Source organism: Arachis stenosperma, chromosome 5 (genome assembly GCF_014773155.1).
Source record: "Arachis stenosperma cultivar V10309 chromosome 5, arast.V10309.gnm1.PFL2, whole genome shotgun sequence".
NCBI classification, from domain to species: Eukaryota; Viridiplantae; Streptophyta; class Magnoliopsida; order Fabales; family Fabaceae; genus Arachis; species Arachis stenosperma.
The window spans coordinates 48,537,070-48,550,873 of NC_080381.1; the positions used below are offsets into that span (position 1 = coordinate 48,537,070).

Below are 13,804 nucleotides of genomic sequence, written 5' to 3' on the forward strand. Positions count from 1 at the left end.
ATCATGCTAATTCCTAGGCTAAATGTGACAAAAGGCTATCAATGCTCTAAATTCAATACAAAACAAACCGTCAAATTGGGGTTTGTCAATGCTGCCATCAGTTCTTGCCTATACCACGAAACTCTGATCTCACGGAATGGTTGGCTCGTTTGTCAGGCGAGCACTCGGTTGTCAGGCGATCAACCATGCATCGTGCAATCAGGAATCCAAGAGATATTCACCAAGCCTCAAATGCTTGTAGAACAAGAGTGGTTGTCAGTCACTTTGTTCATGAGTGAGAATGGTGATGGGCGTCAATCATCACCTTCATCATGTTGAAGAACAAGTGATATCTTGGATAAAGAACAAGCGGAATTTGAATGAAAGAACAATAGTAATTGCATTAATACTCGAGGTACAGCAGAGCTCCACACCTTAATCTATGGTGTGTAGAAACTCCACCGTTGAAAATACATAAGCATAAGGTCTAGGCATGGCCGAATGGCCAGCCTCCCAATGATCTAAGAACTAAAATGTCCAAGATGATCTAGAGATCTAAAAGTGATCAAAAGATTTTTATACAATAGTAAAAGGTCCTTATAAACTAGTAGCCTAGGGTGTACAGAAATGAGTAAATGACATAAAAATCCTCTTCCGGCCCACTTGGTGTGTGCTTGGGCTGAGCAATGAAGCAATTTCGTGTAGAGACTCTTCTTGGAGTTAAACGCCAGCTTTGGTGCCAGTTTGGGCGTTTAACTCCCATTTGGGTGCCAGTTCCAGCGTTTAACGCTGGGATTCCTTGAGGTGACTTTGAACGCCGGTTTGGGCCATCAAATCTTGGGCAAAGTATGGACTATTATATATTGCTGGAAAGCCCAGGATGTCTACTTTCCAACGCCGTTGAGAGCGCGCCAATTGGGCTTCTGTAGCTCCAGAAAATCCGCTTCGAATGCAGGGAGGTCAGAATCCAACAGCATCTGCAGTCCTTTTTGGTCTCAGAATCAGATTTTGCTCAGGTCCCTCAATTTCAGCCAGAAAATACCTGAAATCACAGAAAAACACACAAACTCATAGTAAAGTCCAGAAAAGTGAATTTTAATTAAAACTAATAAAAATATACTAAAAACTAACTATATCATATCAAAACATACTAAAAACAATGCCAAAAGTATACAAATTATCCGCTCATCACAACACCAACTTAAATTGTTGCTTGTCCTCAAGCAACTGAAAATCAAATAAGATAAAAAGAAGAGAATATGCAATGAATTCCAAAAACATCTGTGAAGATCAGTATTAATCAGATGAGCGGGGCTTTTAACTTTTTGCCTCCGAACAGTTTTGGCATCTCACTCTATCCTTTGAAATCCAGAATGGTTGGCTTCTTTAGGAACTTAGAATCCAGATAGTGTTAATGATTCTCTTAGTAAAGTATGATGATTCTTGAACATAGCTATTTATTGAGTCTTGGCTGTGGCCCAAAGCACTCTGTCTTCCAGTATTACCACCGGATACATACATGCCACAGACACATAATTGGGTGAACCTTTTCAGATTGTGACTCAGCTTTGCTAAAGTCCCCAATTAGAGGTGTCCAGGGTTCTTAAGCACACTCTTATTGCCTTGGATCACAACTCTTATTCCTTTCTCTTTTTTTTTCGGTTTTTTTTTTTTGAAATGCTTTTTCTTGCTTCAAGAATCATTTTATTGATTTTTCAGATCCTCAGTAACATGTCTCCTTTTTCATCATTCTTTCAAGAGCCAACATCCATGAACCACAAATTCAAAAGACATATGCACTGTTTTAAGCATACATTCAGAGAACAAAATATTGCCACCACATCAAAATAATTAAACTATTATAAAATTCAAAATTCATGCAATTCTTTCTTTTATCAATTAGGCACGTTTTTATTGAAGAAAGGTGATGGATTCATAGGACATTCATAACTTTAAGGCATAGACACCAAGACACTAATGATCATAAGACACAAACATGGATAAACATAAGCATTAAAATTCGAAAAACAGAAGACAATAACAAGGAAATCAAAGAACGGGTCCACCTTAGTGATGGCGGCTCTTTCTTGCTCTTGAAGATCCTATGGAGTGCTTGAGCTCCTCAATGTCTCTTCCTTGTCTTTGTTGCTCCTCCTCATGATTCTTTGATCTTCTCTAATTTCATGAAGGATGATGGAGTGTTCTTGATGCTCCACCCTCAGTTGTCCCATGTTGGAACTTAGTTCTCCTAGGGAGGTGTTTAGTTGCTCCAATAGTTTTGTGGGAAAATTCATCCCTTGAGGAATCTCAGGGATCTCATGATGAGTGAGATCTCTTGTGTACTCCATCCTTTTCTTGGTGATGGGCTTGTCCTCATCAATGGGAATGTCTCCCTCTATGTCAACTCCAATTGAATAACAGAGGTGACAAATGAGATGAGAAAGGCTAACCTTGCCAAGGTGGAGGTCTTGTCCGCCACCTTATAGAGTTCTTGGGCTATAACCTCATGAACCTCTATTTCTTCTCCAATCATGATACTATGGATCATGATGGCCCGGTCTATGGTAACTTCGGACCGGTTGCTAGTGGGGATGATTGAGCGTTGTATGAACTCTAACCATCCTCTAGCCACGGGCTTGAGGTCATGCCTTCTCTCAATTGGACCGGCTTTCCTCTTGAATCTTGCTTCCATTGTGCGCCCTCTTCACATATGACTGTGAGGACTTGGTCCAACCTTTGATCAAAGTTGACCCTTCTAGTGTAAGGATGCTCATCTCCTTGCATCATAGGCAAGTTGAACGCCACCCTCACACTCTCCGGACTAAAATCCAAGTATTTCCCCCGAACCATAGTGAGATAATTCTTTGGATTCGGGTTCACACTTTGGTCATGGTTCTTTGTGATCCATGCATTGGCATAGAACTCTTGAACCATCAAGATTTCGACTTGTTGAATGGGGTTGGTAAGAACTTCCCAACCTCTTCTTCGGATCTCATGGCGGATCTCCGGATATTCACCCTTTTTGAGTGAAAAGGAGACCTCGGAGATCACCTTCTTCAAGGCCACAACTTCATAGAAGTGGTCTTGATGCACCCTTGAGAGGAATCTATCCATCTCCCATGACTCGGAGGTGGAAGCTTTTGCCTTCCCTTTCCTCTTTTTAGAGGTTTCTCCGGCCTTGGATGCCATAAATGGTTATGGAAAAACAAAAAGCAATGCTTTTACCACACCAAACTTAAAATGTTTGCTCGTCCTCGAGCAAAAGAAGAAGAAGAGAGTAGAAGAAGAAGAAATGAGGAAGAAGGGAGATGGTAGTGTGTTCGGCCAAGAAGGGTAAGAAAGGGGGTTTAGGTTGTGTGAAAATGAAGAGTTGAAGAAGGGTATTTATAGGAGAGAGGGGGTAAAGGTTCGGCCATTATGGGTGGGTTTGGGAGGGAAAGTGGTTTGAATTTGAAGGGTGAGGTTGGTGGGGTTTTATGAAGGATGGATGTGAGTGGTGAAGAGAAAGATGGGATTTGATAGGTGAGGGGTTTTTGGGGAAGAGGTGTTGAGGTGATTGGTGAATGGGGAAAGAAGAGAGAGAGTGATGGTAGGGTCCTGTGGTCCACAGATCCTGTAGTGTCAAGGAAAAGTCATCCCTGCACTAAATGTTGCTCAAAATCACGTTTTGAGCCATTTCTGGCGTTAAACGCCGGGCTGGTGCCCATTCCTGGCGTTTAACGCCAGGTTGTTGCCCTTTACTGGCGTTTAACGCCAGTCTGGTGCCCCTTTCTGGCGTTAAACGCCCAGAATGGTGCCAGACTGGGCGTTAAACGCCCAACAGCTAGCATTACTGGCGTTTGAACGCCAGTTTCTTCTCCTCCAGGGTGTGCTGTTTTTCTTCCTGTTTTTCATTCTGTTTTTGCTTTTTTCATTGTTTTTGTGACTTCTTATGATCATCAACCTACAAAAAAGATAAAATAACAAAAGAAAATAATTAATTATAAACATTGGGTTGCCTCCCAACAAGCGCTTCTTTAATGTCATTAGCTTGACAGAGGGCTCTCATGGAGCCTCAGAAATGCTCAGAACCGTGTTGAAACCTCCCAACACCAAACTTAGAGTTTGAATGTGGGGTTTCAACACCAAACTTAGAGTTTGGTTGTAGCCTCCCAACACCAAACTTAGAGTTTGACTGTGGGGGCTCTGTTTGGCTCTGTTTTGAGAGGAGCTCTTCATGCTTCCTCTCCATGATGACAGAGGGATATCCTTGGGCCTTAAACACCAAGGATTTTTCATTCACTTGAATGATTAACTCTCCTCTGTCAACATCAATCACAGCCTTTGCTGTGGCTAGGAAGGGTCTGCCAAGGATGATGGATTCATCCATGCACTTCCCAGTCTCTAGGATTATGAAATCAGTAGGAATGTACTGGTCTTCAACTTTAACCAGAACATCCTCTACAAGTCCATGGGCTTGTTTTCTTGAGTTGTCTGCCATCTCTAATGAGATTCTTGCAGCTTGCACCTCTAAGATCCCTAATTTCTCCATTACAGAGAGGGGCATGAGGTTCACACTTGACCCTAAGTCACACAAGGCCTTCTTGAAGGTCATGGTGCCTATGGTACAAGGTATAGAAAACTTCCCAGGATCCTGCCTCTTTTGAGGCAGTTTCTGCCTAGACAAGTCATCCAGTTCTTTGGTGAGCAAGGGAGGTTCATCCTCCCAAGTCTCATTTCCAAATAACTTGTCATTTAGTTTCATGATTGCTCCAAGGTATTTAGCAACTTGCTCTTCAGTAACATACTCATCCTCTTCAGAGGAAGAATACTCATCAGAGCTCATGAATGGCAGAAGTAAGTCCAATGGAATCTCTATGGTCTCATTTTGAGCCTCGGATTCCCAAGGTTCCTCATTGAGGAACTCAGAGGAGAGTGGTGCACGCCCACTGGGGTCTTTCTCAGTGGCGTCTTCTTCCTCTCTTTCCTCTCCATATTCGGCCATGTTGATGGCCTTGCACTCTCCTTTTGGATTTTCTTCTGTATTACTTGGGAGAGTACTAGGGAGTTCAGTAACTTTCTTGCTCAGCTGACCCACTTGTCCTTCCAAATTTCTGATGGAGGACCTTGTTTCATTCATGAAACTTTGAGTGGTCTTTATTAGATCAGAGACCATTGTTGCTAAGTCAGAAGTATTCTGCTTAGAACTCTCTGTCTGTTGCTGAGAAGATGATGGAAAAGGCTTGCCATTGCTAAACCTGTTTCTTCCACCATTATTGTTTTGAAACCTTGTTGAGGTCTCTCTTGATTCTTCCATGAGAGATTTGGGTGATTTCTCCATGAAGAATTGTAGGTATTTCCATAGGGTTCTCCTAGGTAATTCACCTCTTCCATGGAAGGGTTCTCAGGATCATAAGCTTCTTCCTCAGATGAAGCATCCTTTGTACTGTTTGGTGCATTTTGCATTCCAGACAGACTTTGAGAAATCAAATTGACTTGTTGAGTCAATATCTTGTTCTGAGCCAATATGGCATTCAGAGTGTCAATCTCAAGAACTCCTTTCTTCTGACTAGTCCCATTGTTCACAGGATTCCTTTCAGAAGTGTACATGAATTGGTTATTTGCAACCATTTCAATCAATTCTTGAGCTTCTGCAGGCGTCTTCTTCAGATGAAGAGATCCTCCAGCAGAGCTATCCAAGGACATCTTAGATAGTTCAGAGAGACCATCATAGAAAATACCTATGATGCTCCATTCAGAAAGCATGTCTGAAGGACATCTTCTGATTAATTGTTTGTATCTTTCCCAAGCTTCATAGAGGGATTCTCCATCCTTCTGTCTGAAGGTTTGGACTTCCACTCTAAGCTTACTCCATCTTTGTGGTGGAAAGAACTTTGCCAAGAAGGCATTGACTAGCTTTTCCCAAGAGTCCAGGCTTTCTTTAGGTTGAGAATCCAACCATATTCTAGCTCTGTCTCTTACAGCAAAAGGGAATAGCATCAGTCTATAGACTTCAGAGTCTACCCCCCATTAGTCTTGACTGTGTCACAGATTTGCAAGAATTCAGCTAAAAACTGATGAGGATCTTCCATTGGAAGTCCATGGAACTTGCAATTCTGTTGCATTAGAGAAACTAATTGAGGCTTAAGCTCAAAGTTGTTTGCTCCAATGGCAGGGATAGAGATGCTTCTCCCATAGAAGTCGGGAGTAGGTGCAGTAAAGTCACCCACCCTTCCTTGCATTGTTGGCATTGTTGTTGTTTTCGGCTGCCATGGGTTCTTCTTCTTTGAAGAATTCGGTCAGGTCCTCTAAAGAGAGTTGTGCTTTGGCTTCTCTTAGCTTTCTCTTCAAGGTCCTTTCGGGTTCAGGATCAGCTTCAACAAGAATGTCTTTGTCTCTGCTCCTGCTCATATGAAAGAGAAGAGAAAAAGAAAATGTGGAATCCTCTATGTCACAGTATAGAGATTCCTTGAAATGTCAGAGGAAAAGAGAAATGGAAAGAAGAAGGAGAAGAAGAATTCGAACTTTAATTAGATAAGGTTCGAATTGTGCATTTAGAAGGAGTGGTACTCCATAAATAGAAGGATGTGAGAAGGAGGGAAGAGGATTTTCGAAAATTCAATTAAAATTTTGAAAACATTTTGAAAATTTGATTGATAATTTTCGAAAATGAAAGTGGAAGAGAAATCAAGTGATTTTTGAAAAAGATTTTGAAATTAGAAACTAAAAAGATTTGATTGAAAACTAATTTGAAAAAGATATGATAAAAAAATATGATTGAAAGGTTATTGTCTTAAAGAGATGTGATTGAGAAGATATGATTTGAAAACCATTTTAAAAGATATGTTTTGAAAATTATTTTAAAAGATTTGATTTGGAAAATTAGTGACTTGCCTAACAAGAAAAGATATGATTCAAACATAAACCTTCCTTAACAGAAAGGCAAAAAATGTTCAATCAAATCATTAATTGTTAGTAAGTATCTTTGAAAGGAAAGAAATTAATTTTGAAAACATTTGAGTGAAAAGATTTGATTTGAAAAAGATTTGATTTTGAAAAACTTGAAAAAAATTGATTTGAAAACAAAATCTTCCCCCTAGCATCATCCTGGCGTTAAACGCCCAGAATGGTATACATTCTGGCGTTTAACGCCCAAAATGCTACCTCTTTGGGCGTTAAACGCCCAACCAGGTGCCCTGGCTGGCGTTTAAACGCCAGTCTGCCTTCTTCACTGGGCATTTTTGAATGCTCAGCTTTTTCTGTATAATTCCTCTGCAGTGTGTTCTGAATCTTCAATCCCTTGTATCATTGACTTGAAAATACACAAATTAAAAATATTTTTGGATTTTTTAATAATTAAAATGCAACAAGAATCAAGTAACAATGCATGCAAGACACCAAACTTAGCAGTTTGTATACTACTGACACTAATGAACTGAAAATGCATATGAGACACACAAAATACTCAAGTCAATAGAATTCAAAGATCAGAGCAAGTGAATCATCAAGAACATCTTGAAGATCACTAAGACATATGAATGCATGCAATTGACACCAATCTTAGGATGAGACACTAGACTCAAACAAGAAATATTTTTGAATTTTATGATTTTTTTAATTTTTTAATTTTTTTTGTGTTTTTTTTTTCGAAAATTAAGTGGAAAAAGAAGGTATCAAAATTCTTAATGAGAATTCCAGGAATCAGTGCAATGCTAGTCTAAGACTCCGGTCCAGGAATTAGACATGGCTTCACAGCCAGCCAAGCTTCCAAAGAAAGCTTCGGTCCAAAACACTAGACATGACCAAAGGTCAGCCAAGCCTTAGCAAATCACTGCTCCAAAAGCAAGATTGATATGAAATCAACAAGCTCTTGTGGTGATAAGTTGAAACCTCGGTCCAATCAGATTAGACATGGCTTCTCAGCCAGCCAGATTTCAACAATCATCATGAAACTCTAGAATTCATCTTCAAGAATTTCGAAAAAAAAATACCTAATCTAAGCAACCAGATGAACCGTCAGTTGTCCAGCCTGAACAATCCCGGGCAATAACACCAAAAATTTGATGTTGTTGCCGGATCTTGGCACTGATGTTACCAAAGGCTTGCTCAAAACTAGAACAATCCCGGCAACGGCGCCAAAAACTTGGTGCGCGAAATTGTGAACTATACTTTTTCACAACTCTCATAATCCCTGGTAATGGCTCCAAAAACGTGGTAGCCCAATACCATGGCATTACACAACTTCGCACAACTAACCAGCAAGTGCACTGGGTTGTCCAAGTAATAAACCTTACGTGAGTAAGGGTCGATCCCACGGAGATTGTTAGTATTGAAGCAAGCTATGGTCATCTGTAAATCTTAGTCAGGCAAACTCAGATATATATGGTGATGAACGAAAATAACATAAAAGATAAAGATAGTGATACTTATGTAATCCATTGGTAGGAACTTCAGATAAGCGCATGAAGATGCCTTCCCTTCCGTCTCTCTGCTTTCCTACTGTCTTCATCCAACCCTTCTTACTCCTTTCCATGGCAAGCTCGTATAGGGTCTCACTGTTGTCAGCAGCTACCTCCCATCCTCGCAGTGAAAGCTAATGCACACACTCTGTCACAGTGCTGCCAATCACCGGTGTGGTTCCCTCCCCTACCGGAATAGAATAACTCTTTTGCGTCTGTCACTAACGCCCAGTAGGTTACAGGTTTGAAGCACGTCACAGTCATTCAATCATTGAATCCTACTCAGAATACCACAGACAAGGTTAGACCTTCCGGATTCTCTTGAATGCTTGACAAATGAATTTTTGACGGTATAGAATTTATTAAGTAGTCAATCGTAGTATAGTCTAAACCGACGCAAAATCCATTCATCAAACAAATCTACAATCTATAATCGAGAGTATTAGTCCCGAGTCGTTCTTCCCTAGGAATGCTACAAGGATGCATGTATTGGTTAAGTGGTCTTTTTGTGATTTGAAGAGTGTGGCATAAAAGTGTGAATAAAAGAAAACAACAATCAATCAATATTAAAAGCCTTGGCCAAGGTTGAACATTGGAAGTCCCATCACTATAGCTTCCTTCAATTGTGATAACAAAGGAGTATTGCTTCACTTAGTTAACCCTAATTATAGAGGAAAGTCAAGTAAAAGTAATTAACTCAAGTCACAAGTCCTAGTCTTACCCTAGGGAAGTCTAGCTTTAGTGCACTCTAAGTCAATTAGCAATCCTCAATTCCTAATCAACAATTGACATCCATTATTCAAGTGTCTCCAATGACTCAACCACTAGGCCAAGTGAGGTAATACTACTCCATATCTAAAGTTGGCATTTTCTCAAACACTTGGAGAGCAAGAATGAAAGACATAGTAAAATTGAGGAGAGATTTAGAATTAAAGCAATTCAACACAAGAGAAAACAACAATCAACAATGAACAACAATGAAAATGAGATCTTTATTGAATCAATAGAATTCAAAACAACAAAGCTAATTCTAAGATCCACAAGAATTGAACAATTACAAACACTAATTGAGATTGGAGAAGATGATCTACAACATGAACAAAGTAAATTGAGTGTTGTAATAGATCTCACCAAGGAATGGTTGAGAATTGAGAGGATGAAGATGAATCCTAGAGAGAAGTTGGAGTTTCTCTCTCTACAAATGTAACTAACTAAAAATATCTACCTAATGATCTACAATTAGTCTATGGATGTGAATGTGTTAATGTCATGTCATTCCCCTTCAATCCTTGGCTCTTATATGCATTTTGGCGCCAAAGTTGGTTGCTGAAACCTTCCCAAAATCGCCAGGCACGTGTTGCCTTAATGAGGTCATGTGCCATCATCGGCGCGTGCGCGCACGGTACGCGTGCGCGTCCTTGGCCTGCTTCGCAATGTGCACGCGAGCGCCTTGTGCGCGTGCGCGTGCTTGGATGACTTTGCTTCTTTGACTTTTTATGCTTCTCTCCACTTGTATGCTTCCTTCCTTGCTTCCTTTGATCCATGCCTAGCCTATTTCATCCTGAGATTACTAACAAACACATCAAGGCATCTTATGGAATCAAAGAGAAACTTAGAATTCATCAAAATAAGGTTTAAAAGCATGTTTTTACACTTAAGCACAAATACGGGAGAGATTACGAAATCATGCTAATTCCTAGGCTAAATGTGACAAAAGGCTATCAAGATGCTCTAAATTCAATACAAAACAAACCGTCAAATTGGGGTTTGTCAACCTCCCCACACTTAAGCCTTAGCATGTCCTCATGCTAAAATAAGAAGGAGCTAAGGGTTATGACATTTATTGAATGCAACTAAACTATATGAATCCTATCTAAATGCAACTATCTAAACAAATGGAAATGCTTAGTTCAAACAAATTAATTCCCAAGAGAGCATGTGTAAGCACAAGAGCTAGGCAATAGGAATTAAGTCCAAACCACAATTGTATTGAATTATCAAAAAGAGTTCAAACTTGCAAGAATATAGATAATACGGGCGAATACATGTGATTGAACTTTTGAACCCTCACCGGATGTGTATCCGCTCTATTCACTCAAGTGTTTAAGGGTTAATTCACTCAATTCTCTTCTAATCATGTTTTCCAAAATTTGATTTTCTTCTAATAATCAACACTTATTCAATGCATGCATACATTCATCATGAGGTCTTTCATTTAGGTTGTAATGGGGTTAGGGTCAAGGTAGGATCATTTATGGTTAAGTGGGCTAGGATTTGAATCTTTGATTAGCATAGACTTTCCCACCTAACTATATGATGACCTATACAAATTCAAACTATTCTAACCACCCATTCTTCACTTTTTCTTACATACTCATGCATTCTTATTTGATTCATAACACCTATGCATTGATTCCTTTTTATTGACTTCACTTTGGGGCCTTTTGTCCCCTCTTTGCTATATATTCTTTTTTTTCTTTTTCATCATCATATTTTTTCTCTTTTCTTTTCTTTTCTTTATATACTTTTTTTTTTTCCTTTTTTTCTTTTTCTTCTTTCAAACTACATACAAGGACATCAATGCATAAGGTCTTTACATTTAATCAATACATGAATATGTACCCAATTCCTAAACATGAAAGTGTACTACCCCTTTTATCCCATCCAATGTTCCCAAGCCTCACCAACTTTGAATAATGAACACTCTCACTAGCCTAGGCTAATCAAAGATCCAAGTAAGGACTTTTCATTGGTTTTCCGCCTTGGGCTTGTAATGTGCTAAATTGAGAATAAGTTGGTTGAACATAGGCTCAAATTGGCTAACAATGGAGAGTAAAAGGTTGGCTATTTGGGCAAGTGGGCTAATGAAGTAATGGCCTCAATCATATAAATGCATAAATACAAGAAATAAATGGACATATAGAATCAAGCAAATCAAGGATTACAATCATGGAAAGAGAACAATTTCACACAAGAATGGAAAATAAGTGGTTATAAAATGTAACCACATCAATAGGCTCAAGTCTCACAAGCTTGTGTTCTTAGTTCAATACATGCTTCACAAGGTATGAAATTCAAGCAAGTTTCACCAAAAATTTCCTTCAATCAATTGGGTAATGCCCTCTATTTAAACTTCTTGGAAAATCTCAATGTTTGACTAAGCAATAAAAGTATCTAAAATAAATTCAAAATACATCAAATATACACAAAAAGTGTGCAAAGTGAGATAGCTAGAAAAGTGGTTAAAATGTTCACCGGTATCTAATTATGCCACCGGCTACCTCCCCACACTTAAGATCAAGCATCGTCCTCGATGCTAATCCTGAGGATCCGGGATAGGTACACCGGTAGGCTCTGGCTGTGGCGGTGGTACCGGCTGAGCAGCGGCGATTATGGAGGGGGAAGAAGGGAGTGCGCTGCGGCGCAACGCTCTTCGCGTCTTAGGATTCCCATTTTTTGAATCGGCGCGAGCGCGCACCTTGCGCCTCCGCGTCGTTTGAGAAAACTTGAGGTCTACGCGTGCGCGTATAGCGCGCCTGAGCGTATGTGAGCAAAATGGGAAGGGACGCGTGCGCGTATAGTGCGCGCACGCGTGCATGGAGTTGGGCTAGGAGCTTAGAGTTGGCCCAACGCAGGCCTAACTCTCTGGACAATGGCCTGGAAGTCGCGCAATCAGATCGGCGCGCACGCGGCATGTACGCGTCCGCGCGAAGCAGGTTGGGCCGGGTGCTTAAGGTTGGCCCAAAACTGGCTCAACTCTCTGTGGATTGGCTCAATCGATGCAGCAGTAAACGGCGCGGACGCGGCAGGTGCGCGTCTGCGCGAATGTCCATATGCTTGACGACGGCGCGCACGCATGTTGTGCGCGTCCGCGTGTATTGCGTTGGGCTCAAGGCATGATGGGTGCCCAAGGGCCCCAACTCTCGGGAGTGTGGCTCATGGTGCATCCATACAGGGACGCGTGCGCGTACATGGTGCGCTCGCGTCCACCCCCTTTTTTTTTTTTTTTTTTTTGAATTGCCTAAAAACTCTAATTGCCCAAAGGCTCCCCATGGTGCCTACAAGGCTACAACTCCTTATTTAGTCAAAATCACACACTTTCTAAAATGCAAGTTGGTTTTGAGATTTATTCTATTTCTACTAAGCACAACATACATGTTAATATGCTAGCAACTAATGTACACAAACAAGCTAATTATGAAATGAAGACCTACCTACAATGGTAACTCAAATCACTTATTAAACAAGGTTAGAAGAGAGTGGAAAGAGTTTACCATGGTGGGGTGTCTCCCACCTAGCACTTTTAGTTAAAGTCCTTAAGTTGGACATTTGGTGGAGTCCTTGCTAGGGTGGCTTATGCTTGAACTCTTCTTTGAATCCCCACCAATGTTTGCTCTTCCAATAGCCTCCGGGATCCCAATTTAAACGTACAAGGCCTTCAAGGGGGCCTAAGCAAGTAACAAGACCCCTAAGTTGATAGTGATCTATGTATGTTCCGGGGTCCCATACTTTATTTGTCAACCCCTTTTCTTCTTGATCTTCATGCTTCCAATGGGGTAACAAACTTATTGAATTCTCCTTGTAACTCATACTCATCATCCTAATCCCATTGAATTTGGCTTCACTCCACCTTTGAGACTCAAAGTTTGATATTCCATCCTTTATGCACCTTGATTCAAATTGTCCACCGACATCTAATCCGTTCTTACTCTCTAGCCCACAAAGAGCTCTAAGTTGACCGTCCGTTTCTAGCAATGCATATTGATATGGGCCAAGAAAATTAAAGGATGAGATGATTACCCACTCAATTTGTGATTGGGACGGCGACTTAGCAATGAAGATATCCAATGGTCTTGACATTGTAGGTTCCACTTCCTTTGGCTCCTCCATGATGATTTCCATCTTTTGATAACTTTCTTTAAATTCTTGTTGTTTGCTAACTTCCTTCAAACCTTTATTATTGATCAAGTCATGTGTTGGAGGTTGCGCACCCTCCTCAACATTGGCTTCACATTCGAAGGGGGAAGCTTCAACAAGATCACCATTGTCACTTGATGTAGAGTTGTTTTCGTTGATGGAGCTTTCTTCTTGTTCAACCTCCTCTAGGTCTTCTTCCACTTCTTTATCTTCAACAACCTTCATTTCCTCCGCTTGTTGCAACACACACTCCATTTCTTTGTGCTCAACTTGAGACTCTAAAGTCTCTCTCATACCTCCCTCTTCGGTTGCTTTCTCACAATCATCCGTGAACTCATTTCGCTTGTGATATGAATCCCAAGAATCTATCTTTTGACGGATGGTTGCTTGAAGTTGATCCATTTCTTCCTTGAAGCGATCCGTTAATTCTTGTTCCGCTTTACTAACATAAGTAGGATCACATTGCTCTT

The 13,804-nt window shown here is 40.5% G+C and overlaps 1 non-coding gene across 1 annotated transcript; it reads left to right on the top strand.

The window, feature by feature from the left end:
- Positions 1–5,718: 5,718 nt before the first annotated feature.
- Positions 5,719–5,826, top strand: LOC130984070 (small nucleolar RNA R71). Its single transcript, XR_009088028.1, has one exon. It is a non-coding gene; the product is annotated as a small nucleolar RNA R71 (small nucleolar RNA).
- The last annotated feature ends 7,978 nt before the right edge of the window (positions 5,827–13,804 follow it).